The sequence below is a fragment of the Nipponia nippon genome, unplaced genomic scaffold (assembly GCF_047370975.1).
Source record: "Nipponia nippon isolate SJK-2023a ecotype South Korea unplaced genomic scaffold, ASM4737097v1 scaffold_18, whole genome shotgun sequence".
Taxonomy (NCBI): Eukaryota; Metazoa; Chordata; class Aves; order Pelecaniformes; family Threskiornithidae; genus Nipponia; species Nipponia nippon.
The window spans coordinates 6,234,278-6,255,570 of NW_028262334.1; the positions used below are offsets into that span (position 1 = coordinate 6,234,278).

At 37.3% G+C, this 21,293-nt stretch overlaps 1 long non-coding RNA gene across 2 annotated transcripts in view; it reads left to right on the plus strand.

Moving 5' to 3' along the window:
* Positions 1–2,886: 2,886 nt before the first annotated feature.
* Positions 2,887–21,293, plus strand: part of LOC148056079 (uncharacterized) — a 47,637-nt gene continuing 29,230 nt past the window's right edge. For both annotated transcript variants that reach the window (XR_015704135.1, XR_015704136.1), the window contains exons 1-3: positions 2,887–2,991; positions 6,687–6,748; positions 8,286–8,345. This is a non-coding gene — a long non-coding RNA (uncharacterized LOC148056079). The remainder of the gene's footprint in view (positions 2,992–6,686; positions 6,749–8,285; positions 8,346–21,293) is intronic.

A 21,293-nucleotide genomic window follows, 5' to 3' on the forward strand; every position in this document is an offset into this window, starting at 1 on the left:
CTGGTGGGGTGAAACTATCTTTGCAGTGTTTCATTGGTAGACCAATGACATAGATGTAGCGACATTCTTGATCTCTATTTACAAAGTGGCAATTTTACAGCATTTCCTATAGAAGATGGGAAAGGAATAAGGAAGTCACTTTGCGTAATTAAATGGTTATGTTGTTTGATCCACGGTCACACTAGCAAGACTTTTAGCATATACTGGGCAAGATACCTATGCTGTCACAACAAATATGGCAAAAATATATTGTTAGTGTCAGCTTTCAAGAGAAGCCAAGATAACGAGAGGGAGCTGCAGGGTCTTTTGACTGTGTTATTATCAAATATCCAATGCTTCTGCTGTACCAGAACTTTTTTATGCTGCTGGATATTTTTATCTTATATTTTGTTCTTTCCTATAGAAAGAAGTACTGATGGCATAAAGCATTTTTCATGTTTATGCTGCATATTAATGGATGTGCAGAAAACCCAAAGATGCAATGAATTCCCCTCCTTCTTATTCCTTGTCAAGAGCTACCTGATTACTACTATCTGATTCCTTGTCAGATCATCCAGCTGTCCTCTTTGCTTATTGTTTAACCTAAGCTGCACCAGATGATTCTCTTGTTTTCCTTCCTGCCCTATTATGTTTCTGTATCCTGGTCAGTTTGTGTGCCAATGTTTTTCTGTGTATGATATGGATTTTCCAAAGAATTTTTTTTTTAATTTGTCAATCTTTAGCTGAAATCCTGAATATTCAAGTTCTGAAAAATATATGGATACCTTCAAAATCATAAATTTGTATGTCCTACCAAGTTGCCTCTAGCTCCCATTCTCCTTTTAGGATGAGAACTTCAGCTACACAATGACAGTGTATTTGCATGATACTATCTGGCTTTCAACAAAAACAGTATTTTGGAAGACAGGAACATGAATATCACGTGAGCAAGGAGAACTAGAACTATAAACAGTCAAGACTATTGCTGGTTTCATTCCCCTTGCAGACAGCCAAAACTTTTTTGTTTAAATCACAGGTTCCCAGGAAAGGGAGAGAGAACCAGCTTTACTTGTCACAGATCAAATCCCAAGAGCTACTCTGTGAACTAGAAAGGTACATAAGCCCTGCCAGTTCTGCACCCTATTCAGTTTTCTCATAATGAAATCTACTGATATGCAAACACAGTTAAACATGGTTACCTTCATGTTTCTTTGTTAAGTTATAGGTTGAATAATTGAAGTTGAGCATTCATTAAATCTGATCTCTTCAGTTTATACAGTGGAAGAGAGGAAAACCTATTTTCATGTTTCACAGCTTCAGCTGTGCACCAGTTATCATGAGTTTGTCTTGCATTGCAAAAAGACAATCACAAAAAGACACTGTCACTTTAATACACAATCCTGAATTACTGCACTGTGCCCCAAGATTTATATTCTGTTATCAACTAAATTTAGCAGCATCTTGACAGCTGTCCTAGACCACACAGTTATAGCACTATTTGTCATCTGTAGTCTTTAAATAGCATAGCACCCAGAAAATGCAGGGCCTTACACATTTTGCTTGTTGATAAAAAGACTGTTTAAAATTTTGGTGGCATTAACAAAGCCATGAATCTTGATTTCAGTTAGCATGGTCCAGCTGTTGGCCCACAGGCTGAACCAGGCCTGTGGCACACTTTAATCTCAAGACACCTCTTCCCTGTCACAGTCTTGACCAGCAGGTGGAAAGCACAATACTATGTGTGCACTCCTGTCTTTCAGCAGGCTGTCACAACAGTGTAATGCAGCCGCACAGTTGGTTTCATCAGTTTGGTTCTGATAAAGTTGGATCCTCTTTATAGACTTCCTCACAATTTTACAACAAATGGTAAGCATGTATTGCATCACAGGTAAGTGTACCATTATCCATGGCTTTTTATAATGATAGAACAAGAAAAGGTCTATCTCAATATGAGCAAAATTCTTACATAGTGTGGCCTATATTATTTTATGGTCTATTAAACTGTTTAAGTGAAATACATATCTAGCTTGTGGTATGGCTAATCTTTAGCATGCAACTCCCACAGCAAATCCAAATAACCTTACAAAAATCAGAATTGGAATAAATGTGATGTTCAGTGTGATGCTGGGTTCCAGCTGTAAGGGATGTGCCTCAAACAAGCCCCATTATTAGTTCAAACCCCAAGACAAGCACAGCTTAACATAGGCAGAAGGAGTGCAAGTCATTTTCTCACCATCATTAAGAACAGCCATCTTGCTTCTGACAGACTGGTCTAGTTTTCCTTCTCCACAAGGCCTACTCACTGTTTTAAGGTTTCTCCTCCTTACCACAACCCCACAGGGTCACAGCACCTTGCCAACCTCCTTCAAGCACCAGTCAAGTTCAGTACTCACAGCCCAGAAGGAGACAGTCTAAGGGGGGGGGGGGTCCCAGCACCTGGGCCAGGATTCCCTCCCTTCTCATTCCACCTGCAAGGAAAGAGGGGCAGGGCAGCACCCACCCACACTACAGACTCTTCTTAAGAGAATAGGATGCTTTCAGCCTAGCACCCCCCTCCAGGTCCCCAGCTTTACCTCACACCAAAGCCCTCCCTTCTCTCACTCCCCTCAGGAGAACGGCAACTCAGCCCGGGTGCCCCGAGCACTGCCCACAAACAGAGATCTCTACCGGGGGAGGCTTGTCTAACTCCCCCCAGCACTCCCTCACCCTCCGGCCGATCCCTGAACGCCCAGCGCGGCCCACACCCACCGCACTTACAGACAGCACCCTGAGGAGAGCAGGCGCGAGACACCGCCGCTGCCCGGGAAGAACAGCTAAAAAGGCGGTGGGCGCAGTCAGCAGCCAATCAGGGCTCGGCACGTGAGGTAAAAGGGCTGGGCGGGAGGGAAGAGGAGCGCGAGGCGAGGGCGGGAAGGAAGAAAGAGGAGCGCGAGGCGAGGGTGGGAAGGAAGAAAGAGGAGCGCGAGGCGAGGAGTTCTTGGTCGCTGTGGTAGCGGCGGTAGCTCATCTGAGGTGAGAATTTCTAGTAGCCTTTTTTAATTTTGCTGTCTGTTGTGAGCAGCTTGTTCTGAGCCAGTAACATGTTCCTCCCTGGTGTAGTCAGGAGGGAGACCTCCCTAGCTTGCTGAGCACTAGAGGTGGCTACAGGCACTTTGTGGTCTTCCTCAGGATTGTGGCTTCAGCACCTGTGCCCTCCTTAGCTCCAATAAATAAGAATCTTTGTGGCAATGGAGGGTGAGTGCTTGAGGTAATATAGGACAGCAGGCTTTTCAGTCTGATTTGTCTTCATCAGGTAACAGCTTTCTCTACCTGTACTGAGTAGGCAGGAGGAAGGAAATTTTTCTTTCATATGTTTCTACATGTAATGTAAACAGGAGAGAAGGGCCTAGCTTCATTCCCCATGTGTGGTGGAGCTAGTCCAGCAGAGTCAACATGGTGCCTGTTGGTCTGTAATGGTCTGCCCTTACTCTGTAACAAGAAAAAAATGATCAAATGGTGGTCCTGTCACATTTAGGCTCTAGTTATCTTTAAAACAGCAGTCTGGACTGTTGGTATAGTCACAGCTTATGGTACTAGTTCAATTTTTTTCTTTGCCAAAATAGTTTTCAAGTAAAAGGGGAAAGAAATTATCACTTTTGTGGTTTTCCTTCTATTTGGACACTGTAACAGGCTTTTTTAATTGTTTTTTATTGGTATGCTAAGGCTTTCTTCCTGAGTCTAGCTAGGTAACTAACATGTTTTCAGATATATTTTTAACAAGATGTGATGTAAGCATCTCAGAAAAGAAAGTTGTACTGGAGTGGATGATGTTGAAATAGCATGAAACTTTGAAGTTTTTTTCCTGTTCTTCAAATGTACTTACTACTCTGAGAAATCTCTTTAACAGACAACTTTTAAATATATAGCTTGTTACTATACATGTAAGTACAACAGAAATAAAAAGCTCTGGCAATCCTATGTGTTTTTTTTTTAAACTGCTGGCATGGCAGACAGTTGCTATTTATTATGCAACAGTAACGCCTGGACTCAAAACTTAAGGCCTTCGAATAAATAAACAATTTTAACCTAACTTGCAATCATGCTATTTAGTCATATAGTGTATGCAAGTGATAAATAAAACATTTCCCACTGAGTTAACTTCCTGAGGGCATTTTATTGTAGTAATCATCTGTAGGTCAAACAAAAGTCCTCAAGCAACCTTAGGATGTTGACCTGCTTTGATTCTAGAGTTGCAACCCTAATTAATTCCTATTTCTGCTTAATAAGGTTTTTACAGCTGATAACTCTATCTAGTTAGTGTGCTGCTTGCTGGTACTGCAAATGAGCAAATTAAGTATAATGCTTCTTTCTAAGTAATTGCCATTTAATCCTGATCTTAAAAAAAGCAGTAGTAGTGATGATTGGAAAGAAGTTTTAACTATGTTAATACCAAGATATCTTCTGGGGAAATAAATGATACAGTACATTTGTGCACTTTATGAAGTTTTATCTCTGTATGGTAGTAAAGGACTAGTGTGTTAACAAAAATAAAATCTGCACTTGTTGAGTTAAAACTTGCTGTTGATCTCTTTGGGCTCATGATTTCATGAGGAGAGTTTTTGGAAGTGGTTGACTGTGCGTAAAAGCAGCCAAGCCATCTTGTCTTGTCTGGTGAAATGTGTATTTGCATTAAATGGAATGCATAAAATACCAAAGCTACGAAATGCTCTCTCTTATGTCACTGTTAAAGTTGGCTAATCCAACATCCAGAAAGTATCTAAAAATCTTAAATGGTTTCTTATTCCTTCCTTTTTGGAACAACTCTATCATCAATATGCATTTTTCCTTCAGCCTCTAATATATGGAAATGTCAATAATGCCTTGTTCTCTAAAATACATCAAGAACTTTCATATTGCATTCAGGTTCATAAAAGTGCACTTGAGCTGATAAACAACAGCTGTAAAATAGGTTGTGTGGAACCAGAACAAAAGGTGATTTTTCCTTATTGACCCGAAGGTTTTAAGAAATAGGCCTAGCTTCTTAGGCTTCAATTTTTGTCAATGAAGTTTTGGAAAATGATTATCATAGTGAATTTTAGTTTTAAAGCTTGTTTAGAAAAATAATAGATCTGATCCCAACCAATAGAGAATTTGTTGTTTAACGGACTTATTTGTTTTGAAGTCTTTTGCTGTTTTAGTGTAGGACAAATGAAGCAGATATCTTTGCTTGCTCTTCCTGTATGTGTAGTACTGTTAGATATGCATAGAATAGGGTTAACATTATTTTTAAAAAGAAAATCAGCTCTTCTTATGTTGTCTCCTCTGCACCTATAAGGCAGTGGTAAGAGGCTATAGGTGAGTTTAGAGTTCTCATTTCCCCCAAGTAAATAATGAAGCCAGCTGTTTTAAGCTTAATCTTGCTATTTGGAGTTCAGCTTCAAGTCTGAGAATTTGAGTTTTTCTTTTGCTTCAGATATCTTCTAAGAATAATGCTTTCCTTTGTGGAAATATTTGACATACAAAGGGCTCAAGAAAAATACATGAACAGTAAATGTTTTGTGCTTCATGTCCTAAAATAGCTTTGCACTTTCTTTCAGATGCTTGCCACAAGTTAGTCTTGACTATCATAACAATGTATTTCAAAATGAATAAATAATTATAGTGTTCAGGACATGAGCAATGCATGGATTTTGTGTGGGAATGTGATGTTTCCTTTCCAGCAGTTTTTTCAGAGCTTTTTCAGAAAACTCCTCAGGATACCTTGTCATACATGTTTCCTGCTCTTGTAGATGCAGGAGGTACAAGATCTTTATAATTAGAAATTAAGTTACTTAAGTTTCAGGGAGCATTTTGGAAATATTAGTTAATCCTCACTATTCTATGGGGTTGCAGGAAGGGCACTCAAAAGTAAAATGGCTTGCCCTGTGCTATAGAGTAAACAAGTTGCTGCACAGTGACTTGAATAACTAGTAGTACTGTAACCAGTAGTAGAGGAACACTGAAAGTAGTAACTAGAGTCTTAATGTGCTTTATTCGGGCATAAATGGAAAGAGTGCTGAAGCTGCTCTGTGATACAGACCCACACAAGGCACAGAAGGCTTCCTGCTTCAGTTGGAATTGTGATACAAGGCTTACTTGAGCTATAAAACATAAACAGTGATACTCCTTGCATAACACAGTCACACAAAAGATGGATCTTTATTTTTTTAGTGTCATTTAACCAACTTTTCTTAAGAAATTTAAGTCTCAGTTGTCAAGAAATGTCTTTGTGTCCCAATTTGCAAATAGGCAGTTCCAGATGTAAACAAATAGTTGGCATATTAATGATAAATATCTATGTGCAACTTTTCATTACCAGTAAATAATGAAACTTTTGCTGTTGACTGTATCCTGCAGAGCAGGATCTATAAAACTTATGATCCATCATTCTGCTTTGTGTGTACATGTACCTTTTAATTTCTAATAAACTGCTTTCAAGTACAAGCTTAAATCTTCTCGCAGTAGTACTGAAGGCTTTGTAGAAAACTGTACTGTGCAATTTGGAGGCAAATGCTGCCATTATATTGGATTTATGTGGGTGTAAGTGGTTACATCGATGTGCAAAACACTGGTGAATCAAAAGCTTAAGTTTATTTCCTTAGGATTTAATGCTGAGGTTTTAGTGGACTTATAGAAAGTCATTCACTGGATTTCCCTTTGAAGAACCTCTGTCAAATTTCTACTTGCAGGCTCCTTCTACAGGGATCTGGTGTTTGAGATGTCAGAGCCAATTATCACCTTGTTTTTTAAGGTAATGTCTGAGGGCCATCCAAAAATGAGTGTCTATGGGGATAACATGCCTGTGATCAGCAGACAAGACAGTTTAGCAAAGGTGATCAGTTGTAGATGATCCTGGCTGTAGATAAGAATTTAAATTATAATGTTGCAATTTATTTCTCTTTATATCTGGTAAGTAGTTAACTCTTAGCTACTTTTAAATACCCAGTGTGTGTTCTCATGGCCTTACTGGAAAACTGTATTTGGTATTAACATACAAGTTTATGAAGTAATGCAAAGCAAATTAATTTAAAAACTTAAAATAATTGCCTAAGTCACTCTGTTTATTAATGCCTGTATTTGTTTTTCTGATTAAGATGTCACAAGAACTTTAATATCTTGTTGCCTTTTATTTGAGCACACATTACTTCATCTGGTAGTGTTTTCAATTATACAGATGTGGTCTTGTATTAATTTGGATGTCTCACTTCAGCAATTAAAAGAAAGCTTCTTTTCTGTTCTCCCTAATAGCCCTTCTGAGTCTGCCTTTATTCGTGATGCAATTATTCTGGTCTTTGACATGCACAAATCTGATTTTCCATTCTAGCCAATACAGCACTGCCTATGTGAATTTAAAGCCTGATTCTATATTCAGAGCTTAAAAAAAGATATTTCATGTGAGAACTGCCTTAAGTGCTGCTTTGTCATTTGAACAGGAAAAGACCTGTATGCATTATTACTTATACCTCAAAAAAGTCTCATGTGACTTGCACAAATTTATTTTGCTGTATCTACAGTTGTAGATTCATAAATCAGAATGGCATTAAAACGAGGCTGAGAAGAAGCCAGAATGCAGGTTACCTCCACAAGCACATTGCCATACTTATTGGTGGGAAGTGGCAACTGTAAATATCACTGACAGTGGGGCTTCTTTAATGCTTATGGCATATGCTTTAGCCCTGGTTTAAGATGCCTCTGACATTTAATCCCAAGTGTTTTGTACTGTTCTACAAAGAATATTAACAAATGGCAGCTATTTACTAAAAAAGTTTGTCAGCTTGGTATCCAAAAAGTGTAACTGAGTAAATAGCAATATTTGTGTCTTATTCCCAAGGGAAAAAATCATAATCTGGTGAAGGGATCCCAAATTGGGAAATAGGAATATCCAGATTCCTGATTGTGGCTGATACTGGTCTACTGTGCAGCCTTGAACAGGACACATAAGGGACAATGTTTAGAAATTCTGAATTTACACCAATTGTTACAAACAGGTGCCTGTCACTTTTTTAAAAATATCAAGAGTTTGAGTTTGTTATTCCTCATGTAGAAATTAGGTGTCATGATACTGGCATGCCTTACAAGAGTTTTTTCAAGGCTGTGAAGTGTTCTTTTATATCAACTAGGTATGCAGTTGGGATAACTCCCTGACTTTTTTTTGAAACCAAAGAACCCTCCCCCAAAAAAATGGAAAAGAAGGAATGATGGGAGATTTATTTTCTGTGATCTATTATGTTTGCTTGTTTATAGTGTAGAAACATAAAGGATATTAATTTTTAATTTTTTTCTCATAGAATCACTCCTAGAAGTACAAGAGAAGTGAAGTAAAAATGTTTTCAAACTTCTATTGAAAGGTAAGAGTTGATCTTGCCAAAATGCTCTTTACATGTTTATTTAACAGCTTTTGGAGATGGTCTTCTTTCACCTGCTTAAATACCACATGCAAGAAACCAGAATTTGGATTAGCCAGAACACCTGTGCCAACTCTCTGTCTAAAAACAATGTATGAATGTCTGACATTTCTGACCTTCAGCCTAAGAAAGGCTTTTGGGAGAGCAGAAAAAAATCTGGCTTCTGTCATGTTGCCTATCACTTTTCCTGCTTGTAAAAATACTGAGTTTTTTTCAGAAATAGCTTTCTAATAGTGAACAATATGTTGGATTTCAAAGGAATGTTTACTTTTTCTACCTAACCAGCTGGGTGGTTGAGTAAACAAATTTAATTTTCTTCAGATTTCTAGTTTTCTAATAAATACTTGATTTATTTTCTATAAATGATAAAAGCTTGAACACTTGTATTATAGGAAAGAACTATGCGTGCACTCTGAGTTGTCACTCAGAGTTGGAAAGTACGAAGCTTTAGCAGCACCCTAAATCATTGTTAAAAATGAGGTTTCTTTGCACTTTATCAGTTTATATAGTGATGGATAATAACAACTGCCTGCTGTCACTGAAATTTGCAGTGCCAAAGTCCATCAGGAATAGAGACAAGCCCTTGGCCCCAGATGTGTTATTTTAGTTTGTCCCCCTTAAAAGAAAGACTCTGAAGTAGGTATTTGCTTTTATGTGTCTCTGCAGCTCAGTCCCAAAAGAATCTAGAATAATAGAATGATTTTTTTGAATATTTGCTAAAGATAAAGTTATTATGGAAGGGCTTTGAGTTTCATACTGCTGTTTAATACATAAATTCCTGGAATAAAGGTAAAAAGGGCAAGTGAGAAGATGGAGAGCACTGTTGTCTGGTGAATCTTGAGACTAATCATAGCATACTGTCTTAATCCACTCCTATTCTTAATGTTCATGTCATTATATAGTCTTAAAAGAGATTTCTAGGTAGGTGTACAAAGCATTATCAGCAAAAAGATCTTGTGCACGAAATGACTGAATTGCATGTTAAGAGTGACTTTATGGTTCTGTTCTGTATGAGTTATGTCTTTCCCCTTCCCTGCTCCACAGAGGAAATGAGGCTGCTTTTGCTGTTAAAAGGAAAAATAGCTGCTTCAGCACAGGACAGGCTGAGATGCCAGCTGTTACACAGGTGTATTCCTTACAGCTACATCTGAAACATCAATGTTTGCTAGTTACCACTGACCCTCCCTTTCTGTGAGATTTTCTCTAGGATCTGTAGTTGGAGAGGAGAGCATTTCATTTCTTCCTCTGAAGTTGAAATGGGCTTTTGTCTGATCATTCCATATGTTGTGTATTCTGGACCATCCCCATCACAGATGTTCTTCTCCATGCATTAAAACTGGGTTTCAGCTCATTCGGCTTCAGCACTTGACTTTAAAAGGCAAACAAATCAAATCCCTTTCTTGAGGGTATAATGCATCATTTTTCTCTCTTTGACTGTGTATTATCTTCTTTTTACATCTGATCACATCATCAAAATCTAACTTCCTGCATCTGTGTTGGCTAATTAGTGCCTTGGCATTAAACCCCCTCCTTTCAAAAATACACATTTTTTGAACTAGTCAGTATTTTTATTTATTTTATACAAAATGTTCTGAGCACATTAATGAAAAGATGAAGAGTGATTTCTCTAAATTGGACACACCAAAGAAGACTGAAAAGATTATGGGATGCAGAAGCAAATAAAGCAGTGACTTAAAAAAAGTAGGATCTTCTCACTAGGAGCAAGTAGGGCTAGTGCTTCAGTGGCAGCAACCAGTCAGGTTGGACTAAGTGTAGTGAGAGATTTAAAAATCAAAATCACTTTTGCTCAAAGCATGTGAGAACTGTTAATGATTCAACTTCAAACTATTTTGAAAATGCTGTTTCCCAGAGAATAAGAGGCCAATCAAAACAAAAACAAGGGAATGAAACTATTTTGTAGACTCCTGACCTGAAAACAGATGGATCTTCATTTGGTGTACTTGGCTAAAACTCCACTCATCTAAGCATGGTATATCAGATAGGCCAGTCCCGTTTTCTTCTGTCTAAAGTCATTTGGTAAGTTAGATGTTTTTTTAATGTTGTTAGTGTACTGGCTTTATAAATAAGGTTTTGTGTTGCTATTGGATGTATCTAATGAGTTGCAAAGTGTATTCATTCAGTTTAATAAATGAAAAACTAAGTTATAAAGATTGGAAACAATTTAGTGTTAAGTATATGCTGTCATCTACTGGTCATCCTGTGCAATCATGTTTCCTACGTACAGCTTTTGTCCCACTCTTATGGGAGGAATAGGGGGTCAGCTAGAAGATTGCTTCTTTGCAACTGTCTTGATTGCTGTATCCCTTCTAGGTGATGACAGAGGTGAAAAAATAACTGGCCAATTATGAACAGATGTGTTTTCAGGCTTTAAACAAGCACTGAGTTAGGGTGGGAGGGAAATGAAGGGCCACTGTGATAAGAGTGTACCTTCAGAAGTAACATCTAGACCCATCTTCTGATTTTTTACATTAATCAGGAGGTGGAGGCAAGTGGTAACTTCAGGTACTATGTATTCTGTGTACACAGAGGTGATTTGATTTCACCCAAAATGAGAACTGCTTTTCAGTAAAGTTGGTTGTTTTAAACTCCTGTTCAAATGTTCTTTGCTTGCATTTCTTGTTTGGTCATGAACATCTAGGCCCAAAGTCATGCCTGCAAGAGCTCACACTCCTTTGGCATATTGAACAATGTGATTACATCAGGTTTTAATTGTAATACTTCAGATATGCTAAATAGAAATTTATAAGTAGTAATAAAAGAAATGTCTCTGCTACAGGACAACATAGTGGTGATCAACTGATATGTTCTTGGGAAATCAGGCTGTCTGCAGGGAATATAACTTCATCTGTCTCCATTGGAAACAACAGAGCATGGAGTTGTTAGGCAGAACCTATTATTGAGCCTTTGTTGGAAGAGGGAGGAAAAGAAATGTTAATCAAATCTTGATTAAAATGTATGGCTCAATCTCATCAACCGGGGAAGTCAAACCCTGACAAATAAGGATTTCCTAATTGAACTTCTGCTCAAAAAGATCATCATAAATTGCTAAGCTTGCTTTATGAACATGGGTTACATGCAGACTTGAGACATGTTTTTTCTCTTATGCTCTAATTCTATAATAGCAGTTGGAAAGGCAGCTTGAACAAGGTAGGATTTTTAAGGTCCAGGAGAATTTCTCTATGCCCCTATTTTTCCTTACTGTTTTTTCTCATGCATGTGTGGACTTTCATCTGTCTCTCCTTTCTTTGAGGAATGAAAACTAGTACTAAAAGTTTGAGTCGTGGTGATATTTCTATTACATGTTCTCTTACAGTTAATGTTATGCAGAATTAATTCTTTGAAGAGTTACCTGCATTCCATATCAATGTAAACAGGGATCCATTTCAGCCATAAAAGCAGAAACAAAAGCAAGTGTGTGAGGAATCAAATAGTAATTACAGATGGGAAGAATGGGGGAGAAAGGTGTGAGGTGTAGAATTGTGGTTCTTGATGATGGCAAGATCTCTTTGTGTAGATTTACACTTTCTTTGGTATCTGTTGTAGTTTGTTACTAGCAGAATACTGGAAACAAGCACTGTTAATGACAGTCAGATCTGTGTGTGTTTTCTAACAGTATGTATCATACTTACTAAAGCACAGTTGCTTTAACAATGTCTGGAAAACAGCTACAAATAAAAACACAATGCTCTTGCTCTGTGAGAAACTAAGTGCAGTTCCTAATGCTGTATCATTAAGACCATAATGGCTGAAGAATAGAAAAATATTTAGGTTTTTAGCTAATAATCTTTACAGCAATAAATGTGATTCTAAGCTTACTTGTAAATGGAATTTGAAGAACCTTGAAACTTTTTCAAAACATCTGCCTGTAAAGCAATATGCACAAAGTTAACTTTTCTAGAGTGGAAAAGACCAGGCAGGACTTGATTTTTATATTCTGCTTTCCTTTTCTGTTTGAGCAAATCATACTTGTTGCTCAGCTGCAAGGTTGTTTAATTTCCAGTTTAATTTTTGCCAGGATTTCTGTTGAAAACTGTTTGTTCTGGATGTAGCTATACATCCTGCTACTCAAATGTCCAGACATCAAAGGTTCTTACTGCACTCAAGCCAGCCAAATTCTGTAAATTTCCAAATTTACTTTTGGCTTTGTTACATTTTCAGTAAAGATGGTCCTGATGGAAGTACTGCAGGCATTTTAACCATGATTCTTCTGGATGTGGTTCTGAACTCACACTAATGGCAGAAGAAAAAAGATCAGAAGAGGTCAAGAAGAAACAAGTGTTAGGATTTGGGTTTTCAAAGCCACATAGTGGAGTTAGGCTTTCTGGAAGTTAATGGGACTTGGCAGATGGCCCAAATTCAAAAACTTTATCTAAAGTCTCAGTGGCCTGTGTAATCCAGGACTGCCACTGGTTGGGCTGCAGCTATGTTATAGTTGTGGAGAACAGTATAAAAAAAAAGAATCTAGTGTAAACAAGGCCTTTGGGAGCAAGATCTGCAACTCCTCCCAGGCCCCTTTCATGACCTTGGGGACAATGGGTGGGTGCTTTGAACAGGCACAGTGTTAACTCACAGCAGGGCTTGGACTGAGGCTATTTATGAGTTTCTGCAGTAAAGATTAAGTGGTGGGCAAATTCCCATACTTAGTTGACTAAGGAAGGGAGATGAGATGCAGACATTGTTAATTGAAATTAATGGAATTGGCAAGTGTGTTTAATGGCAAATTTGTCTTTACTGATGAAAGTAACTTAAAAACATAGTCCAGGTATATAAAATGATCAGTGGTTTTTTCCAGTCACAGCATCTTTTTGCAAGATATTTGATGGGTGACTTAGCTTTTATTTACTTTTTTCCTAGCTCATTAATAGTTATCGCCTAATATATTGAAAATGTATTTTATGTAGAAAAACTGAAATTGAAATGGCCTGTGGTGAACATCAGGCTAAATCTGTTGGCATTATGGGTTACATTATGCATTTTCTCTTCACCTGCTAGTATACCACCTAGTAGATAGAAATATACTTTGGACTGAGTCAAATGAAGCCCTTAGTTTGGGACCTAATCTATGAATATTCAATAATGATGATACAAATTAATTTCTTGCCATTTTGAAGAGAAGTTTTAACAGACCTAAAGTGGATCACTATTTCAGCTTAGGATAGGTGGTGTTGCTTTTATTGTTTCATCTTCTGTACTTTGGTCAGTTACACTTAAGCCTTTTGTGATACCTTCCTGTTGACTGTAGATTTTGATCAACGTGGTTTTAATACTGTCATTGTTTTTAGTAAAATGTACACCTCGCATTTAAGGAGTGAAAATGTTTTCACTCATGACTCTCTAGAATCAACCCTTTAATATGCAAGCCAAAATGATTTTGGCTTGTTTGCTAGGCATGGATTGAATTATGACCCAAGTTTGTTACTTAGGGATAGAGCTGAGATTGGCACCTTGTTTACTCCTACAATTGGTACACAAATTCCAGTGTCCTTCCTCAGTGGAAAGATTATCTTGGATTCAGTTTGGGAAGAAGTGCTCCATAACTTAGGCATGCCCCACCAGCCTACCAAGATGTCATTGCTCAGATTTCTACCTGAAAATGCAGCCTTTCTTAAATAACACAACTGAAAGATAAATGGTTGGGGAATAATTTAGTGAGATTAAACAGACAGGACTTTGGACACTTATCATAGCTTCTGCAATGCCTCATATCTGAGCAAGGAAGAATTGCTGAGTTCAGAAATGCCAGGACCATTAATCAGCCCTTTGATGTTGAAGTGATGTGATAAAATGTTCATAGCTTGTAGAATATAGAATTTTGTTTTGCCTGGATCTGCCAATCTATTTTATGTTTGGTTCAGCCTTGTTGTAAAATTCAGGGAATTAAAGTAACTGAATTCATTGATCTATGAATATGATTTCTGAAATACCACATAAAACACCATAACAGGAAAGGATATATCTGATTGGAGTACTTTTTATGCAAATTACATAGATAATTTATCCTTTGGCATTAGCTGAGCTGAGTGTGTTTCTCTGTCACAGAAGTCTGAAGCTGCTGTAAGTCATGGGGCCCAACCTGCTGCCTATTGAAAGCAGTTAGAGATTAGAGGACTCACAGCTGACTTTGTGGAAGGATGGCTTTTTGCTTCTGTCAAAATGGCAAAAGCTCCCATAGCTTTGTTAGTGTTGGGTCATGTTAAATATTGTTGAATAAAACTGAGACCAACCCTGTGTTGTACAGAATGACAAATGTCCACTAAAGAGGCAAAATTAGGAGAGGGGTCCTGGCTCACTTTTAAGAAATATAGTAGAGAAAGATCTAGAGTTGTTAGATATTTCTATGGATAACAAGAATATCCAGACATGTCATGTTTAAGCCAATCTTCGTCCTTTAAACAAGCATGAAGATTAATTTGGAGGATGAAGAGGGTACCACAAAGGTGCCTGTTGCTTATATTCCGTCTGAAATTTGAACAGTCCATTGTCAGAGATATCTGAATAGTGACAATATGTAAACCATGCATCGAATTCATTTTGTCAGTTTTTCCCCCCTCTTCTCTGAGGAAGCAAGAGGACTTGAATTTTACAGGATTTTTCTCATAAAAATGAAATGTAGTTATGAGTCAAGATATAAAATGAGATTTCTCACTAAGGCATTCACAGGAAAGTAATAATGTGATAATGTGATAGAGCACTATCTGCCAAAGGTATTAACACTAGGAGAAAGCATTGGTTAAAATCAAACCTATTATCTGCATGAGAATGCAACTGTGTTTAACCTTCCTCTGTCCTAAATGTTTTGGCTAAGCAGAATTGGTCACCCTACACACATGTAAGAAAACTCATAAATAATTAGAAATAGCCAAAGGTGTCTCAGTGTCAAGTAGTCAGTAGTTTGCCAAATCAGTATGCAATATCATTTTTGCCCACTGCAGTTCTTCAGTTTCCATCATAGAATTTATAAAATGTAATAATCTTAAACCTGGTCTGTAGTTGGAATAGCTTTCTGGAGTATTTTTATTCAGAAGATGTTGGCTTGCAGAATTTCAGCATCAGCTTGCCCAAATCCTCAGGGATATCTAGAAATTGGAGCAGTGTCTTAGTTTACCTGTCTTTACATGCTTTTTAAAAATACGTTAATCTTTAGTATGCTTCCCCTTTCAGCATGCCTGTGGTGCAAGGACAAGTGCATGTTCAGAGCCCACAATAAACTTGGCCAGAATTCTCACTATTTTTAATAGTGATGCTCTTTCAATGACTACCTTGGTTCCCTGGGTGATATTTGGTGAATTTTTGACACAGGTGATCTGAAGAGACTAGTGGAAAAAAGGCCCAAACAAACAGTAAAGGCTGTTTAAAGGTCTGCTTAAGTGAAGGCAGAGTCTGAATGAACCATTGTGTAGAGTAATGCTGCTGGAAAGCAAAAAAGCAATTGGCTTTATAAAAGCTATCTTTTTGCTGCATAGTGTTCTTCAGTATCTGCTAAAGCACCAGGAGGTAGCAGGCTTGTGCAGGTTAGCTTGTGATGAGACAGGTGCAGGTGTTGCTTAATGCTTTCAAGGACTGTTTGAAAGTCTTTTAAATGGAGCACTTCACTGATCACTCATACTGGCTAGGAAGCATATGCCATGTTATAAAAATAACAAAAGCATCACTCTTGCAATGTTGTGGACCTAATTTCACATGAATCAGGCTTGTGGAAAAATAAGACTGGTAAGAATTTTAACACGAATCAAGGCAAGTTCAACTATGTTGTGTAATTCCAGTAAATGTTTGCTTGAGTATCTCCTCTAAGATAAAAATAGTTGACTACTGTTTAACTAGTGATGTGTTACAGCCCTGCAGAATTGCTACAGTTGTCCATTGTTCTCCATCCTGTATTACTGATTGAAGATACAGCTTTTTAATGTACCCAAATAGTCATAATTTTTAACAAATATTGAAAAAATATTTTCCCCAAGTCTTGCACAAAAGGAATGTGTGTTGCCAATGTAGAATTTGAAATATAGTTGCTTTTTTCCTTCTCTAAATGTACTTGAAAGATTATATATATATAAATTTTTTGGTATGTGCATGTGGTTGCTTCTCAAGAATAATGTCTAGCCAAAATCTCAGATCAGTGCTGTGTAACAGTTTTACCTATCCAAAGATAAAAATTCCAAATCTGAAGCTCTGAAATATCTTCAGAAGTTCAGGATGAGCAGTGATGTGGAGATACCAGAATTTGGTGCAAAGCCAAATTCTTTGTACATGCCACCCTCTTGCTCTTGCTTCTTATGGAAAAATGTATTTAAATGATGAAAGTAGTAGATGCTGACATCTAGTGGCTGTACAGCATAAGGTATAATTCAACTCCATCACCTATATTTTTCTAAAGGAGGGTTGAAAGGGGTGAACCATGCTTTTCAGTGCTGCAGCTAGGTAATAAGCTTTGTTTATAAAACTGCAGTTTCTTTCAGTCTTCATTCTTTACTTAGAGGCTTTGTAGTGCCTAGTTTTAAAATAATTCTCAATTGCATGTTTCTTTGTAACTTATCTCAATATCAGGTAGTCTAAATAATCTGCAAAAGAAAATGCTTCCATCTTCATGTGAGTTCTACATATGAATGTATGTGGTTATCTAACTTGAATGCAGTAGAAAAGAATGGTTATTAAATTGTTTTATGCAGAAATAGAATGGTATTACATAGAAGGCATTAAAAGCTTGCAGCCCTGACCAGTTGTTGAATCAGTGTTCCAAGATACCGAGACAAAATCTTGAAATCCACTTCAGAGAAATATGTTAAGAATTTCCATTGGCTTTCCAAAAGCAATACTGACAACATATGAATTTGGTATTTTGTCAACCTTTAGTGCTAATACTTAAAAACCAACTGGACAAATTCATAGAGGAAACAGTTACCAAGAACTGTTAAATTCAAGCACATTTACTGGTTTGGAAGCTTCTGGAGTCATAAATTTTTGGAATCCAGTGAAGCATTCTGAGAAGTATCACTATCTCTTTGCCTCATTCTTTTGCCTTTCCTGGGCCCATGACCAGAGACAGGGTGCTGGGCTACTGTGCATTTAGTATGACCTAATAAATAATTCTTTATGGTTAAGGGAATAATATTTTAGCTTTCTAGGTTGTAACATCCTTAACTAAGTATCATAACTATCTTTTCCCAGTTTATTACTTTTAGTGAGCTAATTTGTGTGTCACACTTTAGGGATGTACTTTGCAGTTCTATCTAATGAATAAAAATGCAGAAAATGCCCCAATATAGAGAAATACAAAAGATTGTGTTACATTCTAAATGCCACATAAATCCATGTTTCCTGGCATGCATGGGCTGCTGATTTCAAAATTGTCTGATGTGATTAACCGTTTTCATCTGTATTCTATCACTTGTGTTATGTCAGTTTAATTTCCTTCTTTGGAAAGAGATCAATGGAAAAAGGAAATACAGAGGATGTCAGGATGCCCCCTTTAGCATTTAATGCTGTTGCGTGCAGAATCTCAGCTAGTGAAAACTGAAAAAAAAAATTTGCTATTTTTCAAGATTAAATACTGCAACATTTTAGGCCCAAATGGTGCCAGAATCAGGCACCTCAGCCTCTGCTGTTTTCATCATACAGTTTTGCCAAGATTTTAGGTCTGTTGCTGCACTATCAGAAGGGGTGTCAACCACCTTTATTCCTTGATGTTTAAAGGCCTTAATCCACTTTGTTATGCACTGTTCCAGAGCAGTGACACATAATCTTACAGCAGTCCTGTGTTTGCCAGCTTTTGAAAGTATTTGCTGTGTTATCTTAAAGCAAAAGGAGCCATGATTTCTGTTGGTATGATTACATATATTACATTAGTTTTTTCAACTTGGATCCCAGCTGCAACTAAGCTGCATTTTCTTTTGAAACTGGTTTTAGTGAATCTAGATCTGAAAATACCAAAACACTTTGTGAAGTTGTATTGTTGGAAGAGTTGTATTGTTGTATTAAAAATTCATGGTTGAAGATTTTTAGTATACAAATAACCCTTTGTTTTTAAATGAGCTTAGTCTTTACTTCTCTGTTGCTTAGTATTATTTCAGTATTCCTCTAATACTGAATCTAAATTGTCTACCAAATAAGATCTGCAATTGTGTTACACAATTACAATTAGATGTCAGGCCATGATTAGTAAAAAAAGTAGGTAGGAAGGACTGAATCTTCCAATTAACTGTGCTCTAGTCATTGCAATTGACATTAGAGGCAGTAGAAATAACAACCCTATCTTTGTAATAGTTTCCTTACAGATAACAGGCTATAGCAGGAAAGGTGGAAACCAAAGTGCAGTGAAGGTGTTAACATCCCATTTTATGCAAAGTGTGGAATTCCATCTCCTATTTAGAGTAGCATGCTGTGTCATATACCCCCTGCCACCCTTGCTGTGCATATCTTTGACACTCCTATGAAGGTAGTCAGTGCTGGTTTTCCTGTGTCCAATGGATTGAGAATTGACACAGAATAAAGATAAATTCCAAGAAAGGACTTAGTTGGCTGCAAATCAGGCCTTTCCCTGTGCCATGTGTAGGACAGACTGGGGTTGATGGAATTTAATCCAGTATGCTAACTGGGGAGACAGCTAGTCACCACAGTTGACTAGCTACCTAGAGCGAGGCAACAGGAGCAATTCACAAGAATGAACTTGTAATTCTATCCCAATAGTTCTTTAATCATGTCTGCCAGAAAGGGCCTTCATACCTGCATCTATAGCCATAATCTTCACCTCTCTGCTAGTGGCTGTATTTCCTTCACTTCTTTCAAGTAAATGAATAAAGTTCTCTTTTTTTCTTTTAAAAATTTTCAAGCAGAAAAGTAAAAGGCAATGGTGTTGCCATCTCATACCTTATTATATAGCAAACTGTAGCATTAATTCAGATTATCCTGCCATCTGACAGTGATTAAAATTTGTATTTCTTTTTTCACAAGAAATTCCCTTATTGCTGTCTTTAGGCAGGCAGCAAGCTCTTTCTACAGCTGTACTTTGAGCTTTACCACTATGAAGGAAAGGTTTTGTGCCAGAGGTAGAGAGCAAAAGAATACTGAAGTCATGTTTGCTAATATAATTGTAAAATCATTGGCTGGGGAAAGGGGAAGCCTTTGTTCAGTCTTAGAGCAAGGATTAATTTCTGCATTTCACTTGAAATCATGATTGAATAAAATACAAAACAGACCTTGGAAATGAAGCAAACACTATACCTCCAACCCTGATATGACTGCCCAGACTACTGTTTCAGTGCACAGTGATTGTACAGTTCTTTCTGCTTTTGGGATTTTCCACACAGTTGCAGTAGAAAATGCAAATGATGTCTTATGCAGAGCAATGTACATGTCTGGGTCCACTCCTGGAAGAAAGGTATATGGATCAGAGGCTCTTAAGGTAGAAATTTAACCTGTATCTCCTAGTTTCTGGATGTATATTTTAATTACACAAAGATTGTATAATAAAAATGTGTGGCCTTCCTCTCTAACTTAAAAGAAAGCTGCCGTTACATACTTTTTTCCTGTGGAGCCCAGTACAGTCCATATCCAGACATTAGTTAATAGACTGAGGCCCTAATGGGAATCCAACAAAGAAAAACAGTTTCTAGGTTCCCGTTGGGTTTATGCATATATCTAGATCCTGTGCTCCTATTTCCTGTCATAAATGGAATAACTTGATGCTGAAATGAAAAAGTGGGTTTTGACAGTGAAAGTGAAATGAGAAAGTGAGATAAGTATGTAGAGTGTAGGCACTTCTAGGGTTAAAGAGCCAGATCATATTTTTGGACTAAATGATAACTAAATTGAGGTCTATGATATCAATGACCAAAGCAACCGCCAACTTAATAAATTCTTTTTTGCTGCAAGCAGGTTTTTTTTTTGGCTAATGCTGTTGCAGTACATACGTGAGGCCACGAGGTAGAGCTACATACAATGATTAGAATCAGGTTTTGGACTATGTAGACTTTCAAGGGGTTTAGTCACTGTTGTGGCAAGGGTATTTGAGAATGGCTTTTCACTGTCTGCAGTAATGTGAAATAATGGCTGTATACTTGTTAGTGGAGAGATTTTCCTTTTCCTTTGTAGTTGAAAAAGTGAAAAGGTGAAAAAGGACGTTCATAAATACCATTTGGTCACCAAAGCTGAAATAGACGGCAGTTTCAAAAAATAATTCCAGGGTTTTTTTACTACCATGAGAGAAATACTTCTGACCATTCAGAGACTTTCATTAGCATAGTATTTAAGATACTATCCAAAAGATTCAGGTTCCAGTTCCTGCCCTAAGATTGAGTATTTCACATTTAAAATAGATTGTTCTCCTAGTAACTAAGCTGTTAGAGGGTAGGTCATTGCTTGATTCTGACTTCAGAAACTTTCCTGAAATATTTTTGCATCAAACAAAAGAATGACTTGGTGATTGAGGTAATATTTTTATTAGACACAATACATCTCATGGCATGATATACTAAGAAAACAGGTTGTCCTATCAGGAATGCAAGAATTTCTTCAGAGCTATTTCACAGCTGTGGACTTGTAGGCCAGAAAGCTTGCATGCTCTTCCTCAGTGTGCTTGTATCATTAGGGCTATTGCAGCTATGATATATTGTAACTATTTCTTAATAAATACATATTTTGGAAAAGTTTTGCATTAAACATTTTGCCAAAATTTATGAAGTCTAATATGATTAATGTTGGGCCCCACATTGCAGTTTGTTTTACACTTGTCTTCTCTGCCTCACATAATCTTCATCTAAAAAGTCAATACATGTCTCTTTTCTCCCAGAATGCAACTGTTTGTCAGAAAGAAAAAAATTGATTTTCCTTATACCTTCATACCTAGATGCTATATAGTGTATATTCTGAGTTTGG